General features: G+C 42.6%; 1 pseudogene; it reads right to left on the bottom strand.

Annotated features, from left to right (window-relative positions):
* LOC123113754 (protein argonaute MEL1-like) overlaps positions 1-7,263 on the bottom strand; it is an 8,643-nt pseudogene extending 1,380 nt beyond the window's left edge.
* Positions 7,264-7,733: the final 470 nt, after the last annotated feature.

Genomic DNA, 7,733 nt, shown 5'->3' with positions numbered 1-7,733 from the left:
TATACTGCAGATTGATTCCAGGCTTAACATAGATGGTCGTCAAAATTGAGTCCAGTGCTTCATCATCTCGTTGAAGAATGGAATCCCAATCAATCCTTACTGTCGGTTGCCTGTTCTCTCTGAGTACTGCCCGACCATTTATGACTACGAAATCCTTCATGCCAATCTCGCCATTCCATGATTGACGGGTCGCTTGAGCCTTCCCGAAAATGCGGGCTATGCTGTTACCTAATATACGCCCTAGAGGTGTTAAGTAATCCAAGACCTGCTCTTGATTTGCAATTTCGGGATGTGGTAGTGTTCTCCTTGCAAAGAATAGTTGCGAGAATTTGTCCACATACTCAGTAAGGGTAAACTGCTGAGTTAATGGTTTTAAACGCAGTAATTTAGGAGGCTCTGGTTCCATCCGGGGCCTTTTTGAACCCCTGCAAATTACATTGAAAGAAATGTTCAAAAATCAAGTGGTATGCCTCTAGCAGAAAGGCCTCTAGCAGAAAGGGGTACATGATTAGAGTTTTACCTACGACAGCCCCCAAGAAGTCTTGGCAGTAACTGAATTGTTGAATTATCCCTAAGACCGTATGTCTTTAACGGGTCATTATTCTTCAAAGTTATCCCGTTTCCGCGCATATAAAAGTGCTCCAAAGAAGTATCCAAGACTTCTTCAAGTTTCTGTTTAAGCTTGTAGGACTTACTATTAAGATCAATTTGCATTGGAATAGGTCCAATTGGGGAGTCAACAGTCAGATGTGTCATTACTTGTGAAGCTGCACAATATTAAACGAGTTTAGATTCTGAAAGTAGCAGCTCATTTATTTAAATAAAACAGCAAGCAGAAAACATAGATTAATAAAAAGTATGGTGTCAGCACAAGAAAAAACTAACACTGACACACAACAAATCTAAGGCTGTTACTGCTCCAATAAGGGAAGGCATAAAGCACACAGACCAAAGCAGATATTTAGATAGAAGAACAAATGGGGTCAATCTGGGAGTCTATCAGTGACATATACTAACCTGATTTATTTTCCGGTTTTTCATTTATATCAGGGGACAGACTGCGATTTTTTTCTTGAGAATCATCAATAACAATCAACGGAACATAACCTTCGTCCAATGATGTACAGGCCTTGCAACAAATAATTATGAATTAGTCAAAATGACAAACTCAATAACAAAAAGCACATAGGCCAAAGCAGAAATTTGCAACTAAATGATGCTACAGCCTTACTTCTCGGATCGTGCCATATACGCTGACAAGGAGAAGGCTCGGATGCTCTTCATCTTCCCTATCACTATATACCGTAATGATCGTCAGCCAATTCCATTAATTGGACAAGATGAAAAAGAGTGTCACGAATTGAGGCATACCTATGAAAGATTATTTTATCAGGTCTCCGGCCTGTTTTCCTGCGGATGGCAATCAGTATCTCCCTGTAGAGAAAATTATATCAGGTTTGGACCATATGGAAGTGATAATAATAGTCTTTGCCAAATGACAAAACTCACCTGATTGTGCCAATATTGGTGGTGTGTAAATGAAGTACACCGCCTGTCTCTGAACTAACAGGGGACATGACGTCGTTCTCCTTGATATTTGGCACCTCCACAGGGCCCTCTCCCAGGATCGCCTTCTTCCTGCTGCTCCTGGGGGTTGACCCGCCGTCCGAGCTGTCCCCTTCCACGTAGTAGCGCGGACGGAATGCGGCAAGGTCGGCGTTGTACGCCGGTGGGACTGCATAGCAAGTTCAGCCAAGTTAGCTTCTTCTGGAAGTAAATGCCACAGGTTGTAAAATAGAACAGCTAGGTTACCAAGTCTTAAAACAGCAAGAGGGAAAGATGCTGTGTTGTTCATTCAAATGTAAACATAGATGACACAGAACAAAGGAATGGAAACTACTCAGTGTGTTCATCAATAAACTAGCAGAGGAATGCAAACTACTCAGTGTATTCATCAATAAACTAGCAAAGGAATGAAAACTACTCAGTGTATTCATCAGTAAACTTGTCAGGACTGCATGCTTATTTAAAGTTTTAGACCAAAGGCCCTCAAGCACAGATCCATTAAGGAGTTAAAGAAACCGGTGTGGTTCGATTGCTAACTTGCATCAGAGAAGGCACACACAGGCGGGTACAAGGTAATACTAATGCCAAATTACTACAGTACAAGTCTACAGCTGCTAGGGCTATCAGGATAAGCAAAACATACTAATTCAATAGCAGAGGCATAAGGCAGATGATGACCCTAGGCTACTAGTATTAATGCCCACAGAAGAATGCTCTACTTGGAGAGAAAAAAGTACAGATGAAAGTTGAAGCAAATTAAGGCAGAAAACTGAAACTGAAAAAGAGAACTCACCAACAGAGACCCCACGGGTGCAACGAGCATGACTGCATATGGATCAGAATTAAACCATCATCAGTCGTAATACAACAGAGAGAGAAAGAGAGAGGGGAAGAGAGAGAGGGAGGATTACGTATAGTGCCATTTATCAAGAGCAATATATATAATTTGGGGCATATACCCCTCCTCCAAAGCAGCACAGGCCTTGAAAAAGCAAAGGAGAAAACCATCATCAAAATGACAAAAGACAATGATGACATCGGGAGGTAGACCAGAACAGAAATCTGCATGTAATCATGATCCAGGCTTACCTTCCTGATTGCATTCATTTCATGAAAACGTACAGTGCTCAACTGGCCTTCACTCACACTATCCCTATATATGAGATTGATCAGTCAGTCAGTCAGTTCCATTGAATGGACAGGATGAAAAGAGTGTCCTGAATTTGTGCACACACCTGTAGAAGAGTATCCTCTCAGGCCTCCGGCCTGTCTTCCTGCGGAAGGCAATCAGTAACTCCCTGTAGAGACAATTATGTCAGGTTAGCAGTTGATCCACAGAGCAATTGCTAGCAATCGTCTCTGACTGATCACAAAACTCACCTGATCATGCCACCATTGACATTGCCCCTCTGCGGATCTTTGCTGACACTGAAGAGGTCTTCGATTATCTCCTGCCTGTGTGGTTGAGCAGAGACAAGACCTCTGTACTTGGTGATCTCTGGCCAGTCCATTGATGCCACCACCTACATAAATCAATCCAATAAAAGAAACGGATAAATATATTTATACTCAACAGGTATGTGCACGCATGATGAAAATACGATCTGAAACAAATAACTAATTGGTAAACTGTTAGCTATGGGAAAACACTAACCACAGCAATAGATGATGTGGAGTCCTCTCCAGGTGGGGGGTGTGTAACATCAGCACCAAAGATGATTGTTGGGACTTCTGTAACAGCAGGAACACCAAATCGAGCAAAGGCCTTCTCAATGGAAGGTGGCAGTCCGACCTAGTTAACACACAGAATTATCACATTCAACAGAAACCGAAGTAGACAACAAATCAACAATCCATGGAAACTGAATGTAAAACATAGACCAGTTGGTTATGTTACCTTCACATTGATTTTGAGTGCAACATTCTCCAGATATTGCTTGTTCGGTCTGGCAGCATATCTTGGCAGGTAACACTGAGACACAATCCCAAGGTCAGTCTCGCATACCTTCTTGATTTTCCCTGCAAAATTAAACGTGGCACACACATAAATCTACAGAAATCCAAGAGAAGGTGGAAGGGGATTGACCAGAGGAGCGATATGCACACCATAAGAACCACTGATTTCAGGTAGGATTACAATTAACAGTTGTAGCTGTTTTTCGTGTCCCTGCTTGAAGCATTTCCGTTGTCCTCCTGTAGACATCTCTCAAAGCATTCTCAATGTGGTTGGGGCTCGCTGATCGGTTGTCTACAAGTGGCCTTGAATTGACAGACTACAGGGTTGGAATACACAAGTCAGTGAGCTGTAACATACACACATAAACCATAAATGCCTGAGAAACAGGAAAGCAATGCAAAGCCTTTACCATTCCAGTCATATTGCACATCTGAATCAGATCACAACAGAACCTGTGTACCTCCTCAGGACGCATGCGTGAAAAACTCACACAGGCCCAGTTGTCTATGATTCCTCCATTGATCATTTTCTGCAATAAGAAAACTCAAATGAGACCTATCATTTGTACCATCATCGATATACTACATACAAAATAATGAGCCAAGTCGCAAACAAGCTCAACTGTTTCTCAATTTAAGTAACTAGTGTTAACTACATGATCAACAAAGTGCAATCAAGCAAAATAATTTCAGTTGCTACATAAAAAATAATGACCTGTCCAATACATTTAGACCAAACAAAGAAGAAACTCAACAAGTTCTCCATGTATTTAGTTCCAAGAAAAAGTAATGCTTAGTAAAATTGGGAGTGAAGACACTGAACAGGGAAAAACCTTGTTAATCATGTTCCACTGTCCAACACTTGGCGCACAAGTTTTCTCCTTTCCAGAATCATGATATCTCAACTGAAACACATACGAAGGATGTGATTACTACAAATCCTTCCAATTTAAGCAGCTCAGAGAAAGGGAAAAAACTGCAGCATCCTTACCATGGGGGGAGGCAGCACACGGGCTGGAACAGAGACAAGGTCACTGCAGACATTGATTCCAAACTCCTGAGCAAACTTGTCCTCAGCATACTTGTTATGCAGAACCATCTACAGTGTGAAAAAGAGTGTTACGAGAAAGACTGCACATTACAGGCAAACATGACATATATGCCTTGAAAAGGACATTCCTAACTACATGAGTTCCAGCAGATTGGAATGAACTACCATATGTGAGAAGATATGGGGAGGTAATTACAGAATGCAGTTGACAACAGGTACATACCTCACGAATGCTTTGCTCCCTCTGCTGGGGACGTTGACAGGTAGCTCTAAGTATGTTGGCGACCTGCTTGTCATTCAGTTTCTTAGAGTACCTTTGCCCTTCAACAATCTTGCACGCCTACAATCAATTTGCAGAGAACCATGAGCAAACAGTGTATAACTCAAATATGACGAAGCAGGCGTGGATACAATACCTCCATAGGCAGATACACAGGCCGAGCATCGCTTCCAGACTGCAAGCAGGGCCAAGAAGTATACTGCAGATTGTAGTTGTATCTTTGCATGAAGTAATGAACAACTGACATTCTTGTTCCTCTCTCATCAACAGGAAATCTAACAACAAACAAAACAACACGGGTAGAGTGCTATTAGAAAGGGAATAATAATCATGGATAGATGCTAAAAAGTAAACTGTGGTCTAAACATTCATACGGAAAATTGTGAACAGGAAACAGTTGGCACAAACAGATCTTTGCTATGCTGCAGAAATCAAATGCATATGCCACACGACGAATGCTGTAAACAAAATTATTCCCCTAACCAGTTCCTGACACACCAACATCAATGAAGAAGCAATAAGCCAAAAAATCTACACAACTACACATCTTTCTGATATTCCAGCAACCCTGATTAGTTGCACCAGAACATAGAGATAAAACACATAATGGAAAATATTATAGCATTGGAGGGAAGTTATTTACATGAGCTGGCTCATGGGAACAGGAGTAATCCCTGTTATCTTATATCTTCTGATTTGGTCTTCCTGGTGGTTTGTTTCGACACGCACCCCACGGAGTGCTTTCTTTATCTGCATATATAGTGCATAGGAACAAATTAGTCAACTATTTCAAGCCAATAACATGGCGCAATTTACATAACATGAATTCTAAAACTAGCTTAGCATGGACGAACAGTACCTTAATACGGTCCCTGTCTGTCAGAGGGCGCGAGGCATCACGTAAGTTGAGGAACTCTAGCACAAACTGGACCACTGTCACAGGCTTGAAGAAGGATGTTGCAGATATGTCTGAAAAATGAAGTGCAGATCATCAGAGTTGGGCGTAACAGTAACAGTAACAGACAGGGGAGGGGAGAGGAGTACCTATATTGAGTGACAGCCCCATCTGAGTTGGGCGTAAGCTCTGGTAGTAACCTCTCCAGCACTCTAATCCTTCACCAATGTCTCCTCTGTGACCAAAGGTGGTGGAGAAGAAGGATCTGGACACTGTGACATAGCTGCAGTGAAAAGGAATTGCCAGCAATAGTGTTAGGGCTCTAGGAAACTAGCTAGCATGATGAAGAAAAACTGATAGCAAGAAACTGCTGGAAAGTGGATGTCATACTTCCAGGATGGTGACTCCCTGAGGACAACATCAAGAACTTGGATGGTTTCTTGAGGCATATCCCTCTGTCTTCCTTTGAGAAACTGCTGGAGGTGGTACAGGTCTGTCCTCCCAGCAATCCTAATGGTGATCTTGTACTCCCTTTCAGCCCTGCAAATGAAGAGGGAGCAAGTTAGTAGCTGCAAATACAAATACAATGGATAAGCAAGTTGGACAAGTTGAAGGTAAAGAATCGAATCATACTTTTCTTTGTCTTTCTTTTCGGGATCAACCAGTGTAACAGAGAACTCCTCAGACTCAAAAGGGAGTGAGCCTGCAGTGTAGAGACTCTTTCTTCCATCATAGGCAGGCAATTTGCCGCCAAGGGATGTCTTCCCGTGCAACTTGATTAGCTCACTGAGTACCTCCCTGTTCACAGCTCTTGATTTTGACTCCGGGTTGATGGAAACCTACAGCAACACATTTCAACATCATTATGCATACAAAAACAAGAGACGCTCTGTACTCCTATGTTCTACATTCAGTACACAGAGTAGAGACAATTAGCCCTCTGATTTGTCTAATCATCTTAATTCTTGAACAAATCAAATCTATGCTACATTTGATTCAAATGAGTCGAATCGTGCATGTTGAATTAACACACCACAGAATCCAGTCAATCCGTGAGGGAAAACTACCGGATCTTGAGAAAACAGTAAACCAAAATTAGGCAATAAAGGAGATCTAGCTGCTAGTGGCATCGCAGGACTGGAAATCTGGCAAGCAAACGGCAACACATACCATGTGGTGGCGGCCTCCATTTCGACTTACAGAGCCCAGAAGAAAATACACTCGAACTATTGGAGTCAATCAAGCGGGGAAGAACTCTAGATCCCAAATCGAACACCCAAAACTGAAGGAGGGCACAGTAAAGTAAATTTTTGGGCACGGCCATCCTAGGGTTCCTGACTAAGTGCCGCGGGTGAGCAGGCCGGCGGGCAGCGCCGGAGGCGGAGAAGGGGTGGCGGCGCTGGGCGAGGAGGGGTTGAGAAGGGGTGGCGGCGCTGGGCGAGGAGGCTGTGACGGCATGGTCGGGGGAGGTGGGTGTGCGACGGGCACGCATCTTGTTGCAATCATGCGGTACAGAATACAATAAGCGGACCTGCGTACTGTGTGTATAGTAAAATAAAGGACCTGCGTACTACGTGTATATTAAAATAAAGGACCTGTATGTATACGTACTTTAAAAAAGGAACTATGGACTACTTGTTACGAGGAGTACCAAAAAAAATCGTCGTCAATTTACCATTTAAAAATGTACTAGAGGAATATAAAATAGTTTGGCGATAAAGGAGGTACTACATTCATACAAGAGTGTCGGACCTAGAGAACCAGGTTTGAAGCCTTTGCTCCTTAGGAAGTCTTTGAGAGTGTCATACCAAGCACGAGGAGCTTGTTTAAGGCCATACAGTGCCTTGTTGAGCTTGTATACCATATCAGGATGTTTTGGATCTTCAAAGCCAGGTGGTTGTGCAACGTACACTTCTTCTTCAATATTTCCATGTAGAAAGGCACTCTTCACATCCATTTGGTACAGAAGGATGTTGTGATGGTTG

This window comes from Triticum aestivum, chromosome 5B (assembly GCF_018294505.1).
Source record: "Triticum aestivum cultivar Chinese Spring chromosome 5B, IWGSC CS RefSeq v2.1, whole genome shotgun sequence".
NCBI classification, from domain to species: Eukaryota; Viridiplantae; Streptophyta; class Magnoliopsida; order Poales; family Poaceae; genus Triticum; species Triticum aestivum.
This window is presented reverse-complemented; position numbering and strand designations above follow the sequence as displayed.